Consider the following 14,893-nt stretch of genomic DNA (forward strand, 5'->3'; position numbering starts at 1 on the left):
GTGTGTATGTGTGTGTATGTGTGTGTCAGGGCTCATGGGTTCATGGTAGCTACCTAGTGACTTTGTACAATTATTTGACATAAGGAACGATATGAAATTCTTCCAATAATTTATTCATTAAATTGAAAGTTATTAGATTATTTGTTGCCTCAAAAGGTAGATAATTTTTCTTAATATCAACAATAATGTTCATGGTGCTGAGGCATTTTTCCCTCTACTTAATTTAACAGCAATTATATTCAAAATGTTCAATCCAGTCTGGGATGTTTTTTATTTTTAATATATCTATTATAAAAAAAAGTCCTAAAAGTAGTTTATTACCATGCCATATATAATCAAATGGAACTTAATCCCATGGAACTAGTGGAACATGGCATTTAAGAGACTGACTTCTTAACAGGATGTTTACATTTAAATTCCAGCTCTCCCACTTATCTTTTAAGTCATCTCTTTGTGTCTCAATTACTTCATCTGTAAATGGGGATGAGATAAAATTATAGTACTCTTTTGATCTAATGTAAATTTGTAGAATCATCTTGCATGGATCAAATGCTCTGTAAAAATTAGCTATTTCTTTTATTCATAAAGTGAAAATCTAATAATGGCTATGAAGGATGGGAATTTTGATGGTTCTTGCCAAACCACATTTAAATGGGAGCCAAATTCAATAGGAATAATGAAAAGGAGAAATCATAACCTGAGACTGCTCTGGAGCCTGGACACACACCTGGGAGCAGTCCCTTGCTTTGAGTCCTCTCTTCTCTAACAGAGGTGCTTGTCTGTTGACAGACTTCCAGGAGGCCAGTGCCTGCCGTAGCCTTGTTACTGTCATTCCACCTCCTCTCCCTCCCTCTACCTGGATGTCTTCATTTCCTTAAGCAGTTATGTAGGAGTGTTAGCCCGAAATGGCAGCCATACTGTATGAGGGCTGGAGAGGCACCAGCAGTTTGTTTCCTAGATGCCAGAACTTTCATCAAGATGCAAACTATCATGTGAAGGGCTGAATGTTATTGGTGCATGTATGGGAGCTGACATGAAATTGGTTGGAAGGCCAGGGGGCTGATTGTCACAAAAACAAATACATGGTGCCTTCCTGGCACTTTTCAGGGCAAGACTGGCATCTAAGTGGATCATGGTCCAAACTTCTGAGGTCCCTGGAATCCCAGTGCCTTTGGAAGATGCCTTTTGGTATAGGTACTGAATCACAATTGAAGTTGGTCATATGGAGCATGTCCTAGTATCCGGTAACAAGCCAAGCATTTTAGTTGCTTGATCCTGAGATTGTTCGGGGTGATCTGGGAAATGGATTTTGGTAACTGGGGCATTAGGAGGACCATCTGGGTCTCGGGTAGCTTATTTACCAATCAGTGTGGAACTATTTCAAATTTTAGCAACAAAATCATTTTGTGCCAGTTAAATATCAGCCTTGACTAACAGTATATGTTAATTTGGAGTTATGTGTGGAGCGAGAAGAAGAGCAAAAAGGAAATAGCTGGGGATAAATAGGCTACAATGGAGTAAAGATGGCTGTGACACTCCTGTCACTGTGTGGTCAAGTCTGACTTACCTCCCCTTGTGGCTGCACTGAGTGACTTCCTTGATCAATAGAATGGGCATATATGCCTCCTGAGACCTTTAAGTCTGAGCTGTAAGAAGCATTGTTGGCTTCTCTTTGGGTCTTTGAAAATGTTTGCTCTGTCTATCCTATAACTCCATACTGTGAGGAAGCCCAAACTAGTGATGTTAAGATGGAGAAACAGAGATGACTGATCCGTTTTTTGGTGTCTGGATGCCCCAACACAAGTGGCAGACATGTGAGTGCAAAAGCCTTTAAATGAGCCCAGGGCCAACAACCATCCAACTGCAAGTGTATAAGAAATCTGGAGGGAGAACTTGGTTTAGTCACTTCTTTGTTGGTTTAAGTCATTTATTTTGATGGCACACAGCCTAAGCAGTGGTTCTCAACCTTCTGGCCCTTTAAATACAGTTCCTCATGTTGTGACCCAACCATAAAATTATTTTCGTTGCTACTTCATAACTGTAATTTTGCTACTGTTATGAATTGTAATGTAAATATCTGATATGCAGGATGGTCTTAGGCGACCCTTGTGAAAGGGGTCACGACCCAAAGGTTGAGAACCGCTGGCCTAGAGCATCTTCCTAAGATAGGTTATAGAGTTTTTATTTTCATGACAAAAAGTCAATATTATTCCTCATTATTTTATAAGGATTTGTCCAGTGGTGTCTATCATCGAGTTTGCTGATAACAAGTCTAATATTAGACTGTTACTCAGGGCTTCATAAGTGACCTTGTTGAATAATCTTTTGAAAGCATTAGAGTCATCTTTATGTTTTTGGTTTTGTAAATTTTCATAGCTCTGTACCTTATATGTGTTATTTTTTATTAATTGGGTTGTATATCTGATGACTCTTTTGAATATTTGTGTAACTCTTTCCTGTTAAATATCTTGGATTACATGCTTTGTAATGTCTTCCCTGTCATTATTCTATTCCCTTTTTAATGATACTTCTATTAATAGGATATTTAAATTTTTAGATTGATTTGTTCTCTCTCATCTTTTCTCTTGCTTTTTGTTTTTTATCTCATTTTTTCAGAGTCCCTTAACTTTATCCTCTGTGCCTCCATTATATATAGATAAAATTTCAACACTTACAATTTTGTTCTTCAAAAGCATTTGTTCTCTGAAGGGTTACTTTTAACAGTATCCTGTAAATGTTGTATACTGATAGTATCTTTTTGATCTCCCTAGGGATAGTAACTAGAGTGCCTCTGTATTTGTAGGTAAAGCTTTCTTCTCCAAATTTGATATGTTTTATTCATGGTTATTTTTTTTCTGCTTTTGTCTCTCATATGGGTAGCTTACTTCAAATGTGTGGCAATCCTTACTTTTTTATATAGTAAAAAATCATAGTAAGAAAAATATGATCGGAGTCTATGAGTATGTGGGACAGAGCTTTGTTAATTAGTAGTCCTCACAGCTATGGTGGGTGGTGATCGGGATGTGTAATCATTATGTTGGGAGATGTGAAAATATGGAGCTCACCATGAAGTGCCAACTCACAAACTGGCCTATTTCTCTAAGGTTGTTTATTCCATTTCTTTAGAGACTTTTTTCTTAGCCTCATGCTCAGATGCTGGCACCCATGTGTACTGCTCATGGAGATGTGAAAGTAGAGTTGAAGGGAGAGACCAAGATGGCGGCATAGGTAAACACCGGAGACTGCTACTGCAAACAACCACTTCAAAAATACAACTAAAAGACAGAACCGACATCATCCAGAACCACAGGAAGGCTGGCTGAGGAGAGACTCTTCAACTAGAAGGAGAGTTATGGGGGGAAAAAAGAGGAACAAATGCTCAGATAACAATAAAGATTTAATTTAAAAATGGAGATGAGAAAGTAGAGTTGAAGGGGTCAATTCATCTCACAAGATTCTGAATAAACCCATTGGTTCATTACTGCCCTCCATCAGCCTTGGGGGTTCCTAGAGCCTGATGCCTTGGCTATATCATTGGATACTATGTTCTCCCATTCAGTGTGTTCCCTTTCTTTGTTGTTGATGTTTTCTTTTGCTGTGCAGAAGCTTTTTAGTTTGATGTACTCCCATTTGTTTTGTTTTGTTTTTTTCCTTTGTTTCCCTTGCCCTAGGAAATACATTTGCAAAAAATATTGCTGCAAGAGATGTCTGAGATTTTACTGCCTATATTTTCTTCTAGGATTTTTATGGTTTTGCAACTTACATTTAAGTCCTTTATCTATTTTGAGTTTATTCATGTGTATGGTGTAAGTTGGTGGTCTAGTTTCATTTTTTTTTTTTGCATGCACTTGTCCAATTTTATCAACACCATTTAGTGAAAAGATTGCCTTTTCTCCACTGTATGCTCTTGCCTTCTTTGTTCATTATTAGCTGACTATAGAGAGGTGGTTTGACTTCTGGGTTTTCTGTTCTATCCCACTAATCTATATGTCTATTCTTATGCCAGTGTCATCCCTGTGCTGTGATCTTCACAAGGGTTCTGAACTATTTTACCTCCTAGGTAAGACAGAAAGAGTTGGAGAGTGAGACTGGAGTTCAGTATATTCCTTCCCCCACATCAAAAGCTAGAGAGGCCTGGAGTTGGCCCTTTCCCTTCCCCGAGTTTGGCCAGGCTGTGTTAAAATAGATTCACTCACTTGAGGGCAAGCATTTGCTAAGGAAAACAGAGTATTCTTGACATATTTGAAATGGCTAATTCCACCACCCCTCCTTTATCAGAAACATGAGGGAATTTTTTTCCTCTCTTCACCCTAAGAAACTTGTGGGGCTTCCAGAAATAAAATTTAATGAAAGAGATGGACTTCAGGAATTTTTATTTCTCAAGCTGGTCCACGCTTAATCTCTAGCAATTGGTTAATTACCTTTTAAGTGTTGCTGCCAGCCTTCAGCAGTGGTTTCTGCTCCTACACTTAACTGTAATTCTCTGTGTTTACCTTTCACTCCAAGTTTTGGCGGTGTGGTCTGCCCTGTGTCTTCAATTTTGTGATGTATCTAAAAAGAGTTGATTTTTTCAGTTTACTCAGGTTTTTTTTTTTCTTGTTCTGTGGATAGGAGAGATAACTTCCAAGTTCTTTACATGTTGGATCAGAAACTGAATGCATCCTATATTATCTATAATAATAAAAGTGTAATATGCTAATTAGACCAGACGACCTTCCAGACGAAGCCGGAGCTGCAGCTGTGGGATCGAGGAAGCCACTGTGGCTGCTAGGGAGGGATCCAGGCAGCCACCACGGCTGTGAAGGCCTACTCTTGCACAAATTTTGTGCATTGGGCCTCTAGTCTTTTATTAAGTAGAAAAGCATAGCAATTCCTATCAGTCTCATTTTTCCATGTGTAAATTTAACAGATCCTTGGAAATCAAGCATTGAGGGAAATGTAATGCAATGTGGCTTTGTGAGGAATGAATTCTGTCAGAACAAAAATATATATTTTTTAAAGGTGCAAGGATAACTCTTGAGATTCAAAGCCACATGTACCTGCCATTTCAAACTCTTCTTGCATATAAAGGGTGGGGCAAAATTAGGTTTACAGTTGTTCATATGGAAAATAATACAAGCATGAATAAATAAAATACAAGAACAAACTTTCTCTGTTTCATGTTTCCACAATGGTAAACCTACTTTTGCTACCCTCCCCCATATATGCCAACTCACAAAGAAACTGGGAAAAACAGTATGGGTTTATCTTATGATAGGTAGCCATCTAGTAAGAAGAACCTGGACATGTTTCAAAAATAGATACATTATTTAGTGCAAGTCTGGTGGATATCATATGGTAAAGCTCTTTAGAGATAAGTTCTGGTTTTGTTTCTATTTTTGGTAAATGATGCAATATATAGAATAGAGAACACACACACATACTTTTCTTAAATTATCAAGATGAGTGGAAAGTTTTTAACACCTTAGAGATATAAGTAAAAATGTATTTTCATATAATAAGAGTAAGCAGAGTTGAACCTATTAAATTTTACAGTGTCATTTGTAGATTGACTTACTTATGGATAAATGGATAAAATTATATATTGACAATCTCAAGATAGTGTTCACTGTCAGGAAATCCTAGCTGCAAGCCTCAGAACTGCCTGTGAATGGCATGCTGACTCTCTAAAATGGGCACATAGTCACACCTACATCAACTGGATAGCATCATGCTATAGGGAGTACTTCACTTGACTAAAGATTGAAAAGAGAAGTTTCAGAAGAGGGAGATAAGTCCTTTTTTAAAAAAAAAAATTAAAACACCAATAGTATAGATTTTGATTTAAAAATAAATTCTTGATCAATATTTTTTAAAATTTCTGCTTACTGCTTATAACACTCTCATGTACATTCAAATGTATATTAACATGTTAACAGCTTTAAGAGGTCATATTGTAAAACTAGCTATTTAACTTTATTTACCCAGCATTGTCCAATTTATTTGATCATAGAATGTTTATATTGTGATTTTTAGTTATTAACTCTGTGGCCTACACTGTTGGAGCCATTGTTCCCAAATTATTATATATGTTTTACTACTTATTCAAGTGCATAAAATAGTATAACTTTCATCACAGGCCCGATTTTAGAACATTACTTTGTATTCTCCATTTGGAGAAATTAACCAGTAAAATTAAAATGTATAATTTTTTATTGATACAGCTATTCTGAATGTGGCATCTTCATTTGTCTTTAGAGCCTCCTGCAGACTGAGACATTCTTACATAAAATTGATCAGAATTCCCCAGATAGCAATTGTAGAAGTTTTGCATTGTATAGTTGTTAGAAGAAATTAAATCCTCTACAAATAGGAGATGAGGTAAGCTTGTTACTTTCTTAACAGATGACAGATAAAGAGCCAGTTTTAGCAATAGTTTAATAAGTAATCTGTGGGGTCAATGATGTATCAAACATGGTATTAGTAGTTTTTTTCTACCTCCAATTATCAAAAAATATTACAAGACAGAAAATATCAACCAACATTGTCCCAAGCAGCAAGTCACACCCCATAACTGAGTCTGACTTCCTGCTTTACTGGGCTGCCCCAGAAAGAGAAGTGTGTGCTGCTTTCCTTCCATTTTCACATTATCTTCTGAGATGCCACGTACATCTATGGTTTTATTTTCCCCTCTTTCCAGGAAAATTCAATTCTTAAAATGATGTCCCCTTTCCTAACTTATATAGGTCACTGGCGGGAAGGGTCAGGAGGTATAAATGACTATATTGAGAGATTTATACACTAGCATCCATAACCCAGGACTCACTTCTAAAAAAACAACACAGTTTAAAACAGATATGTGAGCAGGTCCATTTACATGTTCTTGATAAATATTTCCTCATAAAACTGAACCACAGAGCAGAACAAATAACATACACATACATTATGACCATGCTTTTCTTGTTTCAAAAGGAGAGAAGAGACAAAAGTATTTAAATTTCTTATTCTCAACTACTGTCACTCAGTTACATGTCAGTGTTATGTGACAAATTAATCCATATGGTTTCATCAACTTTTCCAAATTGTTTCCTATCAACATTATATCTAGGATACCAAGAAAATGATGGCAAAATATCTTTAAGTAATATATTACAATTTAAATTAGTTGTTTGCTTAGATAGATTTCAAAACAATCAAGACATTTTCTTTAATAAACTTGAAGTAATCATTTTAAATTTTAAAATAGAAAAGGACAAGAAAGACTGCTGTTGTAAGGGTCAAAATGGGGGTTGGGGAATATTCATCTTTGTTTTTCCATCAGTGCAATAGAGTTTGAGTTCCTTAAAGTGTAGGAATTTCACTAAGACAAGGTACATCTTTTTCTTCTTTAGGAGAAACGCATTTGTATGTTAATACCTTGGCAATATTGGAGGACCTTACTATACATTGGTAAACCAGGTGACAAGAATATTAGATCAGAAACAGCAGCTTTGAAACCTGAGCAAGTGCACCCTGCACCTCTAAACCAACTTGGCTTAACTCAACTTCGCTGAAGCCAACTCAAGACTCACCACTCCTGGATCCTAGCATCCTCTTCAACTCCGGCTAGATGACCTTGCAGAAAACTTCACAGATTTGGTCACAAGCTGGCATGCAGACGTACAGGAGAGCCAGGCATGGCGAAGACTCACCTTGCCAGATGCCTGAGCACTCTGCATTTAGTGGGCAGCACATCGGGTGCAGGTGTGGATGTCCTGGCTGGGAAGGTGGCCAACGATAAAGCAGGAGCCTCCACTGTGATCTGCTTTGTGGTGGTCGCTCTAGCCTCTGTGTTGGCTGGGCTATGCTTTGCAGAGTTTGGTGCCTGGGTTCCCCGATCTGGTTCTGCATGTCTTTACATCTATGTCACTGTGGGAGAACTTTGGGCCTTCACCACTGTCTGGAACCTCATCTTTTCCTCTGTCATTGATGAAGCCAGTGTGGCCCGTGCCTGGAGCTCAGCTTTTGACAGCCTGATGGGAAAACACATGTCTCAGACCCCGCCGGTAGCATCTCATTGCATGATCCCCATGTCCTGGCACAATATCCAGACCCCTTTGCTTTGGGTCTGGTGTTGTTGCTCACTGGAATGCTGCTTCTGGGGCCTATGAGTCTGCCTTGGTTACCAAAGTGTTCACAGTGTTGAACCTCTTGATTCTGGGTTTTGTCATTGTCTCTGACTTCATTTAGGGGACCTACACAGCCGGAAGCTCACAGAAGAGGACTGCAAACTGGCCAAGGAAAGACTCCATACCTTTAGCTTGGGCTCTCTGATCTCTGGAGGATTTGGGCCTTTCAGCTTGAGAGGCACCTGTTTCTATGCATTTGTTGGTTTTGACTATATTGCTACCACTGCAGAGGAGGCTCAGAATCCCCAGTGTCCCATCCCCATGGGCATTGTGAGGTTTCACTATTTGTCTGCTTTTTGGAGTATTTTGGTATTTCTTCGGCATTCATGCTAATGATGCCTTACTACCAGCTTCACACTGAGCGTACCTTGCCTGAGGCATTTCTCAATGTTGGATGGGCCCCTGCCCCCTATGTTATGGCTATTGGATCCCTCTGCGCTCTTTCTACCAGCCTCTTGGGCTCTATGTTCCTCATGCCTTAGGTGATCTATGCAATGGTGAAGGATGGCCTTGCTGTTCCGTGTCCTTGCCTGGATCCACAATGGCACACACACACCCATCGCAGGCACTGTGGTCTCTGGTTTTATTGCAGCATTAATGGCATTCCTCTTGGAACTCACAGATCTTGTGGGCCTCATGTCAATTGGGACCTTGATTGCCTACCCTATTTGTGTGCTCATATTCAGGTATTGGCCTGGCCAGGAGAGAAAGACTGAGGAAGGTGAACTGGAGTTGCAGGAGGAGAGGATGCCTGAAACAGAAAAGCTGACCTCACAGGCACCGTTTATCCACACAACTCCACCCCCACTCCACTCTCTGGCCCAGGTGCTTATGTTGGCTCCCCACTGCTTGCTCTGCTCCAGAGTGTCCTTTGCCTGGTGCTGGCCCAGTGGTCAATGCCACTGCTTTCTGGAGATCCAGTGTGTACTGCAGGGGTTGTGCTACTACTGATGCTGGTTACTGGAGTCACTGGGTCATCTGGAGACAGCCACAGAGCTCCACATCCCTTCACTTTAAGGCTCCCTGTTTTGCCTCTCCTCCTACTAATGAGCATCATTGTGAATGTTTATCTGATGATGCAGCTGAAAGCTGGTACTTGGGCCCGGGGTCTGGTAGGTGATCAAGTTTGCTGTCTATGAAATCTAGCACAGCATGAAAGAGGTTAAGAGTGATGAACCCCTACTCGAGTCTAGGACCCAAACTGTAGACTTTGATCTCAGCAGTGCCTGAATGCTGCCTGGTGTCCCCACACAATAATGGAGAAAACTCCTGACCACAGGAAAGCTAGGCCTCCAATGGGGAGGGGGGGAGTGAGAGGGGGAGGGCACTAGTAGAGCTCAGCTCTGTAGAGTGAAGGGTTTTCTTCACTGTTTCTTGTCTCTTTGTGTTTTTTTTTTTTTAATCCTCACCCTAGGGCAGTGATGGCAAACCTATGACACGCGTGTCAGAGGTGACACGCGAACTCATTTTTTTGGTTGATTTTTCTTTGTTAAATGGCATTTAAATATATAAAATAAATATCAAAAATATAAATCTTTGTTTTACTAAGGTTGCAAATATCAAAAAATTTCTATATGTGACACGGCACCAGAGTTAAGTTAGGGTTTTTCAAAATGCTGACACACCGAGCTCAAAAGGTTCGCCATCACTGCCCTAGGGCATGGTCAGAAAGAGGAAGGGAGAGAGAGAAAGAGAGGAAGAGAGAGAAACATAGATGTGAGAGAGAAACATCAATAGGTCGCCTTCCCTTCAATATCCACCCCACTGGGGATCAAACCTGTAACCCAGGTATGTGCCCTGGTCAAGTATTGAACTGGCAACCTTTCAGTGCACACGATGATGCTCGACCAACTGAGCCACTCCGGCCAGGCTTGTCTCATTTTTGAACTTGTCTACTTTTTAATTGCATCTGTAGCTGCTTCACTGGATTTAAAATATATATATTAAAATAATCTAGAAAAAGAAAAAATAATATTAGATCAAAAAACAGTTTTAACACTAGGGAGAAATAATACCTATAGGACAATTTCCTTTTGATATTGCTACTGATATAACACATACACATCATAACAGGGGAAAAATCAAACCAAATAATACTTGTCCATTTGTATAATTAGTTTTAGTCTACTCATAAATAATAGTGAACTATTTCCATTTCTCCTCGCCTCTATTTTTAAATTTACCACAGAAAAAAAGTCAATAATATTTTTAGTATATTTAGGCAAAAGAAGAAAAAATTTCTAATATTTTGGATGCTGGGTTTAAAGTGTTGTTTTTACATTGTTTTAATATCTTAATATTTCAAATGAGGAGTGATTCTTTGTACATTAAATAAAATATTAGATTAATAGCATGTGATATCTATTTGAAATACATCTGTGGATTTGTTGTATATCAATTAATAGAAATCCATTGTTCATTACTATTTGTATCCTTAATACCTAGCTAAGGTTTTAGTGATGATGCAGATACATGAATAGTTTAGAAATGAAGTTATTTAATGGAAAGGCTCTGTCAGCCTTGTTCTCAGTGATTCTCTCTCACACTTGGGCCCATTTGTACTCAAGATTCAGTCTCTGGAAGGCAAGGGAAAAACCCATAAGGCCTATATTCCAAAGCAGCAACAAAAGTACTCTGGTTGAGTACATTAGCAAATTGGATGAATACTGGTTTGCCTGTGCAACATTCTACAAAATCTCCCTTTCAAAGTGACTGATACAACCATCTCTTTCCTGTAGTTAAATACAACCATGGGAGAATCTTCCTGAACATAATAAATAATGTGGAGATTCTAAAACAATTTTATAGGTACTCTGTTTCAAATTTATAAGGCAAAATTTTGAGCCTATTTGCTTCTATCTAGCTTTTACCACAGGTAACAAAGGAATAGCCATAATTACATGTTGTATCACCATAAGAGAAAATAAGCTGAGATTTCAACAAATACTTGTGGAATGTCTACTCTATGTTCTGAACCCAGGGACATAACAATTAAGAAATCAAATCCCTCTCTTTAATGATCTTGAATTTGAATTGAGAAGAAAGAGGCTCTGAAAAAAACAAAAACATAAATCCCAATATATAACTAAATGTGAGAAAGGATAAATATTATGAGGCTAATGGAAGGTATTGGTATTTTAGATAGGCCAGGAAAGGAATAACAGTCATAGACCTCAGGGGATATTTTATATATTCTAGAAACAGCATATAGCCAGTGGCATTGCAGGTCAGTGAGTAAATGAGAGAAAGGCAATAGAAATGGGGCATGAGTTAGAGCCTTGGACCTGGTCATTTATGTTTCTTTAGTGGAACATGGTAAGTATTTTATAATTTATTTGGATAGATATGGTTTTGAGCAGACAAATGTTATGATCATAATTACGTTTAAAAAGTTGCATTTGGTTTCCTATGTAGAGTAGAGAATAAAGGGAAGTCAAGAGTTAAAAGCAAAAATATAAATCGGGTTTGGCCAGTGTGGCTCAGTGTTTGAGGGTCAACCTATGAACCAGGAGGTCATGGTTCGACTCGAGTCTGGGCATATACCCCTGTTGTGGGCTCGATCCCCAGAGTGGAGTGCAGGATGCAGCCAATCAATGATTCTCTATCATCATTGATGTTTCTCTGTCTTTCTACTATCCCTTCTTCTCTGAAATCAATAACATATACTTTCAAAAATAATATCAATTAGAAATTATTTCAGTGGTATATATAGTCCAATAGTAGCAGGAGATGATCCATTAAGCAATGGTCAGATTCTGGGTTAAATTTTTAAAGTAGCTATCAGAATGTATATGCTAAAAGGTTGGATTTGGGATATAATATAAAAGACCAGATCAATTGTTACTCTAGGTTTTTTGACTCAAAAAATTGGAAGAATAAAATTTTCATAGAGTGAGTTAAGGGAGGTAGCAGATGAAGCAGGTTTGGGGACAAAATATCTGAATTTCCATTTTATTAAGATATAGTTCCAAGGTCTATTAGTCATCCAAGTAGATATGTACAGTGAGCAGTAGATATATGCAGCTGGAGTGAATGTGATAGGTCTGTGATATAGTGTGATATTTAAAATTTCATGATATCCATTAAGAAAGGGGTTAAAGTATGGGGTTGTGAGAACTCTAACATTTAAATACAAAAAAAAATCAGAAAGGACACTAAATACAAGCTGGCTAACTTTTCATAGCATTGCTTATTTTGTATTAAGTGTTTCAGTAACTCTGTCTTTTATTTAATATTAGAGGCCTGTTGCATGGATTTGTGCACCAGTGGGGTCCCTCGGCCTGCCCTGCACCCTCTCTCAATCTGGGACCCCTTGGGGGATGTCAATGCGCATCATAGTTACTGGATAGTCTACCAGTCGGTTGGTCAGTCTGCTGATCGGTTGCTTAGGCTTTTATATATAGACATTGTAAGTCATATATTTGATCACATTAATTCCATTTCACTCCTGAAACCCCACTTCTAAGCCCTCTTTTTCCCCATTAGAATTGTTATTTGTGCTGCCCAGCTATCATTTTGATATTTTTCATCATTTCTCCCATAGTGGATTTTTTTCTTAATTTCCCTATATTCTTCTTACTTGGTTTATTCTCTTGTTTCATTGTATCACCTGAGAAAGTTTTCATGAGAATTAGTTATTTTGATAAATTTAATGTCTGAAAATTATTTTTTGAGCCTCAACTTGTATAAATACATTTAGATTAAAAAAAACAAACACATTGCACAGGATTTTGAAGGCTTTTTGCTGCTCTTTTCTACATTGCACTATTACTAACAATGCCATTCTAAATCTGGATACTTTGTAGATGACTTTTATTCTTTTGGGACTTGATGGTCCCTTTTTAAAAAAATATTTTTATTGATTTCAGAGAGGAAAGGAGAGGGAGAGAGAGTTAGAAACATCAATGATGAGAGAGAATCACTGATCGGCTGCCTCCTGCATGCCCCCTACTGGGGATCAAGCCCGCAACCCAGGCATGTGCCCTTGACTGGAATCGAACCTGGGACCCTTCAGTCTGCAGGCTGACACTCTATCCACTGAGCCAAACCAGTTAGGGTGTTGATGGTCCCTTTTTATTAAGAGTGCTAGAGACTCAAAGAAGCTTTTTAATCTGGAGTAGAGACACATGCTCCTAAATTCTAATTTTTTTCTAACATTATTTATTTGATGATTTTCCACCTAAATTTTTCTCCTCCTTTTCTAGTGCCCTATTATTAGATATTTGTTCTTGCTGTAATACTCTGATTTTCTTAAAATTTACTTTCTATTTTCAATAACATTTAATTGTGTTATACCTCAGTGTTAGCTTTATCATTAAAATATTCTAGTAATTTAATTTGCTATTTATATTTTCATGTCCCAAGAACTTTTTATTATTAGATAGATCTTATTTTATAATAGGATGTAATTTTTTTTAAAAAACTTTAAAAATTGAAATATAACATGCATAAAGAAAAATACACAAATATAAGAGTACAGTTCAGTAAATATTCACAGTTTGCGCATGTGTGTATAACCACCACATACATTAAGGAGTAAAGGATCACTAGCACTGCAAAGCCCTCTCGCCTCCCACACACACAGCACCTAGTCACTAAACCCCATCCTGCTGCTGCAATGGAAACACCATCTTGACTTCTAAGAAACAAGATTACCTTCAGCTCTTTCTGAAGTTTACAAAAGCAGAATCTGATTTATGCACTCTTTCTGTTTGTCTTATTTTACTCTATAGTGTTATGACATATATTTGTTGTTGTGTAGCTATAATTAATGCATCATTACTGTTGTTATTTACTACCTAAATGTACCACAGTTTGCTTATCCATCTTAATATTAATGGGCACTTGTTTATTTATTTTCAAGCTACTTGAAATAATGGTGCAATGAAAAGTCTTATACACTAGTAGCCCAGTACACAAAATTTGTGCACATTAAAAGGGAATTAATTGCTCTAACTGGTTTGGCTCAGTGGATAGAGCATCGGCCTGCGGACTCAAGGGTCCCGGGTTTGATTCCAGTCAAGGGTATGTACCTTGGTTGAGGGCACATCCCCAGTGGGGAGTGTGCAGGAGGCAGCTGATCAATGTTTCTCTCTCATCGATGTTTCTAACTCTCTATCCCTCTCCCTTCCTCTCTGTAAAAAATCAATAAAATATATTTTTTTAAAAAAGAGAATTAATTAGCGGAGATATTTTAATATTGCTATTTGCCCTTTCTCCATAATAGAAGTGTGATAGATGAAAGGAAATTAGTAAAATGTATATGAAAATAATATATAAATGTATTAATAAATAAACAGTAACAAAAGGATATAATAACAACAGAGGCATGATATAAAAACAACAAAAACATGATATGAAAACAACAAAAACATGATATAAAAACAACAGTGATGCAAACAATGACTGATAAAGTGATTAAACTTATTCTAGTATATCTCCCTGTGCACCACATTAAGAGTGAAAACACTTTCAGAGTGCTTGACTAATTTCCCTTGTGATGAAGTACTTAGAACTTTAACTGTAACATCACATTCTCTTCAAACTCGAGAGAAAGCAACATATAACTGACCAGGTGCAAAAATGGGTTCAGGTAGGAATATGCCTACTTTGACTAGAGTTTGTCCTTGTGATTTATTAATAGTCATCACAAATGCTGGCATCATGGGACACTGTCGTCGAATCAATTTAAATGGGAGGCCAGCGTCAGATGGGGACAAATTAATTCTTGGAATCAGAACAACCTC

At 37.8% G+C, this 14,893-nt stretch overlaps 1 pseudogene; it reads left to right on the forward strand.

Annotated features, from left to right (window-relative positions):
* The first annotated feature begins 1,132 nt into the window (after positions 1-1,132).
* On the forward strand, positions 1,133-9,377 carry LOC102256332 (annotated as a pseudogene).
* The last annotated feature ends 5,516 nt before the right edge of the window (positions 9,378-14,893 follow it).

This window comes from Myotis brandtii, unplaced genomic scaffold, assembly GCF_000412655.1.
Source record: "Myotis brandtii unplaced genomic scaffold, ASM41265v1 scaffold1141, whole genome shotgun sequence".
NCBI classification, from domain to species: Eukaryota; Metazoa; Chordata; class Mammalia; order Chiroptera; family Vespertilionidae; genus Myotis; species Myotis brandtii.